The 14115-nt window shown below is 43.3% G+C and overlaps 1 pseudogene; it reads left to right on the forward strand.

Moving 5' to 3' along the window:
- The first annotated feature begins 7387 nt into the window (after positions 1-7387).
- On the forward strand, positions 7388-7993 carry LOC100751567 (annotated as a pseudogene).
- The last annotated feature ends 6122 nt before the right edge of the window (positions 7994-14115 follow it).

Consider the following 14115-nt stretch of genomic DNA (forward strand, 5'->3'; position numbering starts at 1 on the left):
GCGTGCCTGTGATTAGAAATGAGGTTGCTTGAGATCTGGGCATTTGCCTTGACTTTCGAAGGCTCTCGTGAGGGCACTGTCCTGCATGGCTGCTGTAAGTGCATGGCAGGTTTTATTCCCTCTAAATATGGTCAAGATTCCAAGGCCCTTCCACAGGCTATTAGCCCAGAAGATACCTTCTTACACATGAGTAAAGGCCACCACTCTCTCTGCCAGCTGCCTGTGAGGCTGCATTCAGGCAGGAGGTAATTACTACACAGGATGGTCCATTCCTGGTCATTTGAAAGGTTGATAACCAGATTTCCTTGGTCAGGCCCCCTCTTTCTTGCTCATTGCCATTCACTTGAGCAAACCTACCTCCATTTGGGTTCCCCTTCAGAGAATCCTATGTACAAGACAAAGAGGCTGTGTAAACCTCAACACCTGTCTAAACCTCACCAAAGAAAAGATCAGAGTGTGTATATCCTTAACAGAAGTCAGAGGCCACTGGTCCTAATATGTAAAAATGCCTAATCACTAAAGAAATGAGGTATTGTTTCAAACAATGGATTTCTTAGTCAGATATGGTGGTGTATACTTGGAACCCTTGTGCTCCAGGATGGAGGCAGAAAGATCCAAAATTCATGGGCAGCCTGAGCCACATAGAGAAACCCTGTCACCAAAAACCAAAGGCTGAGGATATAGCTAAATAGTAGAGAGTTTGATTAGCATAGGTAAGTACCTGGATTGTATCCCTGGCATGCTGCAAAAAAATAAAAATAAAAAAGGCTTTCTCAACCATAAAAGTAATGTTCGTTAAAGAAGAAAAAAAAAACCCTGAAAATTTTAAAGTAGGAAACTAGTATAACGCTATCACTAATTGATAGTCACTGTGTATTTCTTCCAATTTCTGTAGTAGTCATAGATATGAATTCAGTATTCTGAGATTGTATGTATATGCATAAAAATGTGTGGCTTTCTTTCCTACTTAATGTAATGTTGTTTCTCAATGAATTGTTTTGAATAAAGTATTAGCATAGAGTTTACTGGTTCAGAGGAGAGTTTTAAAATCCTGACACATATGGTCAAATCATAGGGATATTATCTTGCTTTGCAATCTTTTCGGCACTCTCATGCCAGTACACACAATTCATTATCTTCCCTGAAAAAGACACAGGTTCATTAAGGAAACTAGCATGGAGTGGCTGACAACCAAAAGTGCTAATCTTATTTTGTTCATCAGGTCACCAAGGCAGTAAATTTCCATTTTCAAGTTCTAATTCCATCTGTATGAGATGAACTTGAAATTTTACATGATTCTTAAGATCTTGATGAAATGTTTCAAGACACCCAGAGAAAGTTCTCAGGCTTATTTACATGTAGTCTTTATTATCATTGTTGTTCCACCAAAAAAGGTTATTTGAGTGCATTTTATGCTGCTATAACAAAATCCTTGAGGCTGTACTTTGTACTTGAGCACAAAGAAATGAGGTTTACACAGTTACAGTTTTTGAAGGCTGAAAGTCTATGAAGGATTAGACTGGCTTTGGTGATGGCTTGAGCTATGTTATTCACAGTAGCTGGAGCCACTTAGTAGGAGTATGTGAGCAGAAGGGACCATATCACCAGATGGGCAGCTGAAGAAGCAGGGAAGCAGTCATGCTTCTTCCAACAACACTGCATCGAGAAGCAACTCAGGGATCCTACAAGACTTAGCTTAGTCCTTTACAAGTATATATCTGCATAGACCTTAGAGCCTTGTACCAGACACCACCTATTAAAGGTCCTACCACTCAATACGGCTGCCTGAAGGACCAGTCCTTCAGCACACAAACTATTGGGGACTGTCTTATCCAGGGTTTCTATTGCTTGATGAAACACCATGACCAAAGCAAGTCACAGAGTAAAGGGTTTGTTTGGCTTATGCTACCACAACATTGGTCATCATTGAAGGAAGTCAGGATAGGAACTCAAGCAGGGCAGGAACCAGGAGGCAGGAGCTGATGCAGAGGCCATGGAAGGATGCTACTTACTGCCTTGCTCCCCATGACTTTCTAATCTTGTTTTCTTATTAGAACCCAGGACCACCAGCCCAGGGATGGCACCACCCGCCAGGCCCTCCCCCATCAATCACTAATCAAGAAAGGCCCTAGAGCTGGATTTATAGAGATGTTTTCTCAGTTGAGGTTCCCTCCTTTCAGATGACTCTAGCCTGCGTCAAGCTGACAAAAGACCAACCAGCAGAGGGACAAAGCACAAACACCCACAGCTTGTGCCTTTCTTTGAGCATCGTGCACATTTTGTCTACTGCTGAGAAACGGAGATCTCCAAGCCTGGTGGCCCAGGCCTGTGACTCCATCTACTAGAGAGGCTGGGATAGGAGGATCACAAGTTCAAGGTTAGCCTGGACCACTTAGGGGACCCTGTTTCAAAATACAAAGTAAAACAACCACAAAAAGGGCCAAGATATAGCACGGTGGTAAAACACTTTTCTAGTTATCTGGAACATCCTAAGTTCAATCCCCAGAATCCTAAAAGCCAAACAAACAGCAATAAAAAGAGTGACAGATACTTTTCATCCAGCACTGAGGAGGCAGAGGTAGGTGGAATCCCTGGCCAACCATTTTAGTTTAATTGGTGATGCTGAGGTCCCAGTGTGAGATCCTGTTTCCAAAACAAAGTAGACAGCAACTGAGAATCAGCACTTTGGCCTCCTAACCTTTGGCCTCCACGTGCACACACAGCTCCATACACACAAACACACACATCTTTATACATGCAACACATGGGGGGGGGTGTTCCCCATAATCTGAAGCAGAAGTGAGAGGTAACTGAAGAGAAAAAATACTGGCTCCTTTTCCATTTACTAAATTTCTCTTTAATTCCCCCCAAAGTTTTAAGGGTAAAACTTTTTCTCTAAACTTGCTCACTGCAATAGCCATCAGCCACATGTGGCTATTGAAACTTAAATTGATTGAAATGGAACAGGTGCGTGCATGTGTGTATTCGTGTGCGCGTGTGCATGTGTGTGCTTGTGTATGTGTGTATGTGTGCGTGTGTGTGTGTGTGTGTGTGTGTGTGTGTGTGTGTGTGTGTGCTTTGTATATGTGAGTGTGAGTATATACCCATGTATATGTACATGGGAACCAGAGGAGGGCAGTGGACATCTCCCTTGATTGCTCTCTGCTCTATTGCCTGGAGATGGGATCTTTCACTAAACCAGAAACTTGCTACTTCATCTAGGTTGACTGGGCAATGAGCACCCAGGATCTACCTATGCCTGCCTCCCAGTGCTGGGGATACAGGTAGATGCAACCCAACCATGCCCCAGCATTTCATATAGGAGCTAGGGATTTGAACTCAGGGCCCACGCTCCCAAAGCAAGTGCTTATGCTCACTGAGCCTTCTCCCCAGCCCTGAGACAAAACATATTAAAAATTCATGTCCCAGTTTTACTAGCTAGATTTTACATACAAAATGGCACACATGTCTGCACTGGACACTGGTGTGTTTAAGAAAAGTTCTGCATAGTCTTGCATAAAATTCTCCTTGGATGGAGAATAGTCCTAACTCTGAGATTCTGCAGCTTCTGCCAGAACTTAGTCGAGGGAGACACTTCTTTGATGTCTCTTGACGTCTTGTTTATATGAATTTTTCATTCTATATTATTATAATGTATACATCTTTGCTTTAATGTAAAAGTGGCATTAATACAGAAAATTGAATAAAATAGACAAACAGGGAAGTGTTCGGTAGGTGCTATGGTTTTTCACAAAGCAGCTGAAAGAATATGGCTTTTAGAGCACTGAGGGTATTGCGCCCCCCCCCCATCTGTTACCAGTGACAAGCCTTTCTGCCTTGCCACCAACTGCAGAGGGAATGAAATGATTCATGATTAGGCTCTGAGGGTGATAGACGTGCCGGCTCCCAGCACCTCCACCTGCACACTGTGAAGCCTTATGAAGCACAGACAACCATGAGGGTCACTCCATCAGCTCTGCCATTTTCTATCTATGCTGTGACAACATGGCTAGCAGATTGAATTTGCTGGACAACCCACACTCTGATGGGGCGCCTCTGAGGATCCTGCTGCCTCGGGGAGCTGTCTTTAAGCCCGGTGCTGAAATTTGGTTGCTCTAGGTCACAAGTTTTCAAAGTCACTTGGCAAACTTAGGGAAAAGTATGGAAGAGGAAGGCTCTTATGCTGGGTCTTCTCTGCAGCCCTAAATTGTTGGAAAGAATTAGATCAAATATCCATGTAATCTTCTCCCATTTTAGAATGTATAGCATTTGAGCATAAAACTCCTCCTCCTGCATCAAGGTCTGCTTCTCCTTTGTGTTCAGAAGAGGTAGGAATGGATAGCTCCTGTTCTTGAACAAAGCATGAAAACCACTCACAATTTTAAAAGTCTTTATGAATGTGATATGCAGCTTTAGCCTGTGCCAAATCATCTCTCTCTGTTCACCTCCCTCTTTGGTGCTATTTTCTAACTCAAATCACCCTTTCTTTCTAGTTCCCAGAACTTTTCTCATTTATCCATGTCTGTCTGAGAGGAGAAATGCTGGACAAAACAAGGTCCTAAGCAGCGATGCAGAGTTGGTTGCACTAAAACTGTACTGTGGCAATCGCATTTCAACCGGCCTGTTGGTTTCCTTCTAACCTGAGGCCCGACACCTGTTTTCTTCTTGCCTTCACCAGTGATCACACACCTCTATCAAGACTCTCTCAGCATTCAACTGTTACAAATACATCATCTATAGGAATTGTTATTGCAAATATTTGTTTCAATTAATTAGCAATGGCCTTATGATGAAGCCTGACTGCATTTCTCTATTGTAACCATGTGGTAGCACTAGCCCTGGGGTGCTGCACAGCCCAACAACATTCCTTAATGATCCTCTTAATTACACAGTTGGGGTAACCATTCTGTCTAAAAAATCTGCTTCGTAATTACAAAATCACCAGCCCAGCCAGCCGTGTTGACCCATCAATCGCTTGCATTCCTCTGTGTCCTGAAAATGTGTTCTGTCTTCTCTCCAAATGACAGGGAAGCTTTGGAAGCCGGTGAGTGTGGGATGCAGCTGCTCTGGTTATGAGGACGACTCGGTCTCTCTCTGCCTAGGGCTGCTTGACCGCTGGGCTTCGTCCTCTACCTCCCACCAACTTTTCCTCCACAATAGCCTCAGAAGCACAAGGGAGTTCATTCCCTCTCCCAGATCCATCCACATAAAGCTTGTTTGTAGTCATTTAGCATAAGCCCTGCAAAAGTAATTTTGGTCCCTCAGGTTGACTGGCCTGGTTCCTTGGATGCAGAGTCTGATGTTGAAATTGTCACTCAACTTTTTCCCTTTTGCTAGCCAGATTTGTGTTCTCAGCTCCAAAGCCAATATGTGTAGCATTGAGTGTGTGTGTGTGTGTGTGTGTGTGTGTGTGTGTGTGTGTGTGTGTGTAGACAGTGATGACTTATGGGTAAGTAGGCCTCCACCATCATACCTAGAGCCCAGTGAGTGGAAGCTCAGCACTTAAATGTTAGTGAATGGCAGGTAGGTAAATCCCAGTTTCTCTACTATGTCACATATGTATACCTCAAAGGCTGGTTAGTCTGTTGTGATTGCTGTGCCCACAAGAAAGTCTTGGGACTCATATTACTCAGCGAGGACTTTTTACTGTATCATAGAACCACTGTTTGTGGATGAGAACTCCAAGTATCTTCTTGGGTGCTCTGTGCACATTCTTCTCATATTGTAAAAATATCACAGCTCCTGTGACATTGTGAAGTGGTGTCCCTTGAGCCCTGGGTATAGACGATCCTGAGGCCCTGTGTCTCAGCCGCTACTTCTTATGGAAAAATTCCCTTCTATAGCAAAGGACAGAAGTTGGGAGTTTTTTCTTTGTATTGTGAGCTAAGGGGTTGGAATGACAAGGGAAGCCTCAAGGTAATAGGAGCTATCGTTCATTGCTTGTGGGAACACAAACCGGTTTAATCACTTTGGATTAAATCTCTTGCAAGTTTGTCAATCTCTTGCAAGTCTAAACATATATTCATGCTACCTAGGAATTACACTCTGGGGTATTTATCCAGTTGATTTGAAGCTATGTTCACACAGAACCACCTGCACATAAGCCATGGTAGCAGCTTATGTATCGTTGTCAAACACTTGAATCAGCCAAGATGTCCTTCGATTGGTGATTGGATAAATAAGCTCGGGTACATCCATAGTCTGGAATGTTATTCAGGGATAAAAAAAAAATCAGCTATCAAACCACAAAATGCATGAAGGAAATCTAAGCTCCTCTGTGGAAGAAAGCCTGTTGTAGGGATTAATCATGATTCTTAATTTTGTGGAATCTAGGATCACTATGGAAACAAACTTCTGGGCATGTCTGAGAGTGAGTTTCTAGACTAGGTACTTTGAAGCAGGAAGACCCTCTCTAAACTTTGGGTAGCACCATTCCCTGGACTGGGAGAAAGTGAGCCAAGCACCAGCATGCACCTCTCTCTGCTTCCTGAGTACAGATGCAATGTGGCCACTGCTTCGCACTCAGAGGCCACTGTGGTGGGTTACACTTTCAAACTGTGAGCCAAAACAAACCTTTCAATAAGGAGAAAAGGAACTAACACACAGCTTTAAAAGTTCACATATTTCATGATTCCAATTATACAATATTCTAGAAAAGGCAAAACAAAAAATATAGTCAGTAAGACAATAGTCAGTGAAGATAACTAGGAGCCATGTGATTTGCACATCAGTAAAGTTATTCTGTGTTATAGTGTTATAGATACGTGACCCTGTGTGTGCCTCAGAAACCACAGGCCATTGCAGCATAGTGAACCTTCATGCATATAATTTTTGTTTTGTTGTTGTGAGAGTTTTCTGTTTGTTTTTGAGACGGGGTTTCTCTACATAGCCCTGACTGTCCTGTCTCAGGGGCCCCTGGTCAGGTTACAACCTCAGTGCAGCTTATTTTTTAAAGGGCAATTAAAACCTCCTGTGCTTTCTGTGCTGTCCTTGTAGTGTTCAGGAGTGTCTCTTGAAACCAGGTTTGATGGATTTGAGGATGAGGGAGACATGGTAGAGTGTGATGATAATGACTTTGCTGAGTGTGAGGGTGGCATGAGAATTCTGTTATGGAATCTCCTTGACAAGTGATACTCGTTGAAGATGATGAAGATGAGAACACTGTGGAATTAGAAGGGCAGGATAAAGACCAAGGAGGAGATTTTGAAGATGGAGATACTAAGGAGGAAGACACTGAGAGTGAGTGGACTTGAGAGTTATGAAGACAAATCATATACTTCTTCTGGCAAAAATGAAGACCTAGTGGCAAGGGGTGATATTCTTGCACACCTCTAGAACAGCTGGAAAAGCTATTATTTACAAATTCTGATGTTAATTGGTCTGAATCATGAACTGCATCATTGGGATTAAAATAACTATGGATGTTAAGGACAGAGATACATGAATGTTTGCTGTTGGCACTCACAAAGCTTTGGTGCAACTACAGGAAGAGATTCAGGTTCTGGGTGAGTTTTGTAGTGATAAACCCAAGTCTGGAGCAAAGTATGATTGCCAGACTCTTTAGCCATCCTGTAAGAAGCGGGAGAAGTCACAGAGAGAATGAAGGATACGAAGATGGCTCACTTTCTTACACACCCTGCTGACAAGATTGAATCCTTCCATGGTTCAAAGTTTATGCAAGAGGAAGATCACCTTTAAAACTCCCTGACACAAAGAGGACGCAACTGCTTACATTTAATGTGCCTGGCTCAGGTAACACCCAAAGATATGGAAGCTTGCTGCCCTGGTGAACATGGTGACACGTCCTATGGATAAAGCCAAAAAGTTCTGATTCAACAGAGAATATAAACAAAATTCAGGTAAGAACTGGGCAGGAGTGGAAGAGAACTTGGAGGTGACATATGTGCAGGGTCAGGAGCTGACACGTGTAGAGTCAGGAGGATGCAGTCTCAGCATGAGGAGGAGAGAGGAACCGAGAAGGAGTGGATCATGAGGAAGAAGAGCCTGAGACATAGTGGAGGCTGGGGAAGCTGCTTTGAAGAGAGAACAAAAGAACAAAAGAGAAGAAGCAATTGAAAAAGAAACAAGCCTATGTGAAAGCCATTGAAGTCACCCCAGAGATCTGAGCCTTAATGCCACTGTAAGCTCTGCATCCACGGGAACGCTGAAAAGCATGAGTCTGGTTCCCATCTTGGAGTTTGCGTATTTCTAGTGACTAAGAAATCCTTACTTTGCACTCTCCTCTGATTTTAGAGTTCTACAGAGGTTGTAGATACATTGAAAGAACTCTATTTCAGTTATTTCCTTCCAGACAATCAAATTATTTTATAAAAGGGATGGTATGTCAAGTATGTATAGCTTGAAAATATTTTAAAATTATAACATGAATCATTAGTGCTTTACTTTGGTGTTTAATGAACAAAATTTTTAGAAAGGTTGTTGCTTTTTGTTTAAACTGAGCAGTTGGAATAACCATGGAGACTAGCTCTAATTCAAGGTCACACAAACATTTATTGGAATTGCACAATAAACATTGTTTGAGTTTTTTCTTCTGGGTCCACATTAAACTTGTGGGAAAGGTGAAATCTAGAACACAGTATGTAATGAATTCCAGAGACTTAGAACATGGTGCAGTATATATTTTGTATGTGGTAGGTGCTGGTGACCGTATTATAGGAGAAAATCTATGGGTGTTGGGATACTGTATGTTCATGGAAGATTCTAGGAACAATAAGGAACCCTCTAAATTAAGAATGGGCCCTCACTGTGACTTTTCCTGGACATCCTGTTGCTGTCCTATAGCCCTGGATTCACAGGACCACCACCCCCTACCTGTGCTCCAGCAGATCACAGATGGGGTGGATGTTGGGATAGGGTAGGCCAACACTTAGCCCTGGTCCTGGACCTGGGTAATTACAGGGCTGGTCAGCCTGCCAGCTCTCCCTTGTCTTCACCAGGGTGACTTCTCCAGCATTGCCAAGGCTAGTTCACCCCTTGCAGTGATGAGCAGGGGATGGGGTCAGTTTCCCCTCTCTCACATCCTCAGGTTCTCCCACACCTATACCTTCAGGGCCAGCTCTACTGCATTGCCCAGTTGAGGTTCGGGGGCCACTCTTTTTTTTTAAGATTTTATTTATTTATTATGTATACAACATTCTGCTTCCATGTATATCTGCACACCAGAAGAGAGTACCAGATCTCATAGCGGATGGTTGTGAGCCGCCATGTGGTTGCTGGGAATTGAACTCAGGACCTCTGGAAGAGCAGTCAGTGCTCTTAACCTCTGAGCCATCTCTCCGGCCCTCGGGGGCCACTCTTGATGGCAAATAATTTTATTCTTTCTTATGGCACCAATAGAAGACCAGGGGGTAGAAAGAAAGGGAAGTCTGGGGATTTTTTCTCTAAAGCCTCTGTGGCTTGGCTATGGCCCTAGTATGACTGTTGTGTTATCCAAAGGCAGCAATGCCCTCTGGCAGGCTCTTTCATGGGCACTCTCCCTCTCCCCCCTTTGCTCTCTGTTCCTCTCTCATTCCTCCCTTCCTTCCCTCCCTCCTTCAGACTTTCTGTAACTATCCCTGCTTTTGCTACTCTGGGCCTAGGCTGGTAATAGCTGTTGCCATCATGAATACTTTGCAATTCCATCCCTTGCTGGTTTATCCTAACACTTCTCATACTTTTGTGAGCAGAACTTTCATTAAAATTATCCCAGTTTCCTCCCTTGTACGCATATGCCTTCTGTGTCCAGCTCTGGCCAAACTCAGGACCTCAGGGCCTCTAGGATGGTTAACAATCATTGTTGTTATCTGGTTTGAAACCATCATCGAAACAACCCCTGGCTGTGTCTATGAGTGTGGTATCAGACGACTTAATTGAAGAGAGCAGCCTTACCCTTCATATGGGTGGTATCATCAATGGAAGGGGGTCCCAAATGGAATAAAGAACACTGAACACCAGTGTTTACCTCTCTCTGCCTCCTGACCACAGATGCAATGTGACCATCCAGCTCACATTCCAGCTACAATACCTTCCCTGAAGTGGTGGGCTGTACTTCCAAACTGTGTTCAAGCATGTTGTCTCAACAAGAAGAGTGACTACTACAGCCTTTAAAAAGCGGCTGCCAGCACTCACTTCTGCCTTTGCTTTGCCCCTACAGCTCTGTGGGCTCACTAACCTATATGCTACCATGTTTGGGCAGGAAGAGTCAAGAGAAGCTTACCTCTCCAGGGGTACACAATTGAAACCACACCAACTGTCCCAGTGTCTGTAGCCTGCAGAAGCCGACAGAGGAAGTTTCTTTTTTTTTTTTTTTTCTTTTTCTCAAGGCAGGGGTTTCTTTGTGTGAAGCCCTGGCTGCCCTGGAACTCACTCTGCAGCAGAGCAAGTTTCTTGATCTTTCAATATAAACTAATGATGGCTGCCACTTGTACTACTTATCAGCCAGGGTCTTCATATGAAAAAGAGAAACTCTGACACAGGCCTACCCCATGTCCCTTGGAAAGAATCACCACAATAGCAAGAAATAAATAAATAAAACAAACAAAGTAAAGCTATATATGCAATAACACTATTTTTTTTAATAATCTCTTCTCCCCATTATAACAGTAACTCAACATCCACAGTGTTCAATGTTTTGTAAGAAGCCTCTATTTGGTGTGTTGCTTTTATAATTAAAAGGCTATAAAAGACAGAATTGTAGTGTTACATATGCTTATAATTGAAAACATATTTTTAAAAATTTAAAGGAGAAAATAAAAAAGGACCCACAATCCCAGAACAACAAGGCATAGTAAGAACTTAAATGCCCTTATCTTAACTAATAGCTCCATTGGTGTTTAGATTTAACCCTGCACTAGTCCCTTAGCTCCTGAAAGCCTCATTTGTCACAGTTAGGAAAGAAGGTACACCAACGCCTCATGCCATATTACGGTAAGACTTAGAGATGATATGTGCAAACCCTTCAGGAGGACACTTCATCCAGGGAATGTATGACCAAGACAGATCTGGATTTGAACCTCTGCTTTGTCAGTTTAAAACTGTTTGAATCGTGGAAATGACAGAAAAGTCTCTCTCTAATAAAACAGGGATAGAAAAAAACAGTCAACTGTTTCCTAGGATTAAGCTCCCTCATTGATGACAAAAGAGCTCTTCAGGACAGTGAACAGCACATGGTAGGCACACTGCTTTGAAGCCACCGCCATCATCTTTTTTTTTTATATCATATCATCAACAATCATCGTGGGGGAAGGGAGTCAATGCCAAAGCGACCTGATCTAACGGGGGGGGGAGGGGCTTTTATGTATTCAGTGATACTGGAGGAGCAACTTTGCCTCATCCAGGGTTCCCAAAGCAATGCCTTCAGAGAGATGTTTGCTTAGCTGAAACCTGCTAAAATGCAGCAGCAGTAGCTGAGGGACTCCCAAGGATGCAGGGTTGGGGCCCTTCCTAACCCTAGCACTCTCGGACTGAGAAATCTTGCTGCCAATAAACAGCAGCAGTGACCTTAAGTTGAAACAATTTGGAAAAAGCGAGAGTCAAGGGAACACAGTGGTGACAGAGGAGGGACTCTGACACAGACAACCGTCTCTTCTTTCTCTTTGTCACGTGGGAAGGTTTGCCAGCTTTGCGTGTGTTTTATTTATGTTGCTACATGAAGAAAATCACCCAAGCCGGACATTGGTGGCGCATGCCTTTAATCTCAGCACTTGGGAGGCAGAAGCAGGTGGATCTATGTGAGTTCGAGGCCAGCCTGGTCTCCAGAGTGAGTTCCAGGATAACTCCAAAGCTACACAGAAACCCTGTCTCAGGAAAAAGAAAGAAAGAAAGAAAGAAAGAAAGAAAGAAAGAAAGAAAGAAAGAAAAAAAAGAAAATCACCCATACGTGTTGGAGAGATGGCTCAGCAGTTCAGAGCACTGCTGTTATTCCAGAGAACCTGGTTCAATTCCCAGCACCCACATGGCAATGTGCAACTGTCTGTCACTCTATAGTTCCAGGGGATCTGACACCCTCACACAGGCATATATTCAGGCAAAACATCAATGCACATAAGAAATAAATTTAAAACAAAAAACAATAAAATTTTAAAAATCTAAAAAGGAAAGAACATCGTATCTTGTTCCTATTCAGGGCACTTTACAAATACTGTATTTGTTAAAACAAGAACGCTTGCACTGGGTGGTGGTGGTGCGTGCCTTTAATTCAGCACTCAGGAGGCAGAGGCAGGAGGATCTCTGAATTCAAGGCCAGCCTGGTCTACAGAGTAAGTTGCAAGATAGCCAGGGCCACACAGAGAAACCTGCTCAAAAAATCAAAACAAAGCAAAAAAACAAAACAAAACAAAACAAAACAAAAAACAAAAAGCCCCCCAAACCAAGCATATTTGAAAGCACAGTTATGGGGATATGTGTGTGTGCCATGCCCTCTGTATACAAAAGCTTATCTGAGCTTCATAACCCCTTTCTATGTGTTCTGTGGCATGTTCTATGACAATATTTCTGTAACTAAATGTGTGACACTCGCTCACTGGTTCTGTGAAGAAAGAAAAATGTATTAAGTCTTGGCATATGCACACCCTGGCTTGCTGGGGCTGGCACTCTAACAGGAAGAGTCCAGTAATGAGTACTAAAGTTACAATTATCCAAGGCTGAAGCATTCACAATGAAGAGTATTTTGTCTGATGTTTTCTCTGGAAATAAGTTTTAATGGTGGGAGGGTGGCAAAAAGCCTAATAGTTTGGTTTGGGGGCCACCAAGTTACCAGGATGCAAGAGAGGAAGACTCAGATAGGATCAGCAGGTGTCCAGACGGGTGCTTCCAGCTAAGGATCCCTCCCTGAAACTGCTAGGCCATTGATGGGTGTAGGCTGCATCTCTCTTCCTAAGTCACCATGCTTCCCTGGGATCTCTTTGGACACACATGTACCCACATAGTCACAAAGCTTAATCCACTGATCAGAGCAGTGCTAAGCCCAAAGGCCATGCTGTTACAGGACTTTCTTATCCCGTCGTCTCCTGCAGAGGCTGTTTCAGCATGCCATGGGGTATCCGGGGATGATAAATTTTCTTAGGAAAATCATATTAAAGTTCAATTTGTTAAATCAGTCTCCTGATCTTATCGGTGGTGGGCAGTTGTTCTAGCACCACAACCAGGAAGTGATAAATCCCTTAGGCTGAGTCTGCAGATGGTTATCCTATCAGTGTGGATGCAATCAATGGGGAAGTCATCTCAGGGAATGTCCTCGAAGCTTATAGAACACCAGCTAGTAATATTGCTTGATCAGATTGAAATCATTCATTATTTTCTCTGGTGTGTGTGTGTGTGTGTGTGTGTGTGTGTGTGTGTGTGTCTTCAATAACAAAGCTTCCAAGTTTCAATTGGTTGGATCAGCAGAAAGGCCTGTTACCCGTGTTCCTGCTCTCAACACCCAAATTCAGATAGCTAATCATGGCCAAATGTTTCCTGAAAAATCATAGAAGCAAGGCAGGAAGAGGACAGTTTTATGCTACTGGCCAAGGACACAGACCCAACATTCAAGGGCGTCTCAGAGAGCCTGGGTCACAGAGAAATTTTCCAGCAGACAGAGGGACACCACACTAAGGAAGCACCTGACTTTCAGGACACTTCATGGTGAGGTGGCTGTGAGGTTAAACAGGTGAGTGCTTTTCTGGAAGCAGATAAGGATTGTCCTTTGAGCCTCCTGCTTACCGGCCTGTTCAGGGTTGAAACTGTCCCTCGTGCTGGGCACTGTGCTGAGAAACAAGAGTAAAGGTGTTTGGAGAAGTCATCTCTTGTCTCATGGAATTCAAGATCTAGGGCAAGGTCCAGCAATCTGCCCCTAGTTATTTCTGTGTATCCCAACAATTGAAGGGATAGAAAAGAGTATTTCACAGCCTATGAAAATTGCAGATTCCAGCCCATAATAAAAGCTTTAGTGGAACACAGTCCTGACCATACATTTCTATACCACCCATAGTTGCTTGTTTACTATATCATACCAATGCCTGACGATCTACTATCTAGCCATAAAAAGAACAAGTTGGTCAACCACAGTCTAAGGGTGCAGGCATGGAAGCTACTTAAAGTGCTAGAGAGTAGTGAGTATAGATCACAGTATCCTCA

This window comes from Cricetulus griseus (genome assembly GCF_003668045.3).
Source record: "Cricetulus griseus strain 17A/GY chromosome 1 unlocalized genomic scaffold, alternate assembly CriGri-PICRH-1.0 chr1_0, whole genome shotgun sequence".
NCBI lineage: Eukaryota > Metazoa > Chordata > Mammalia > Rodentia > Cricetidae > Cricetulus > Cricetulus griseus.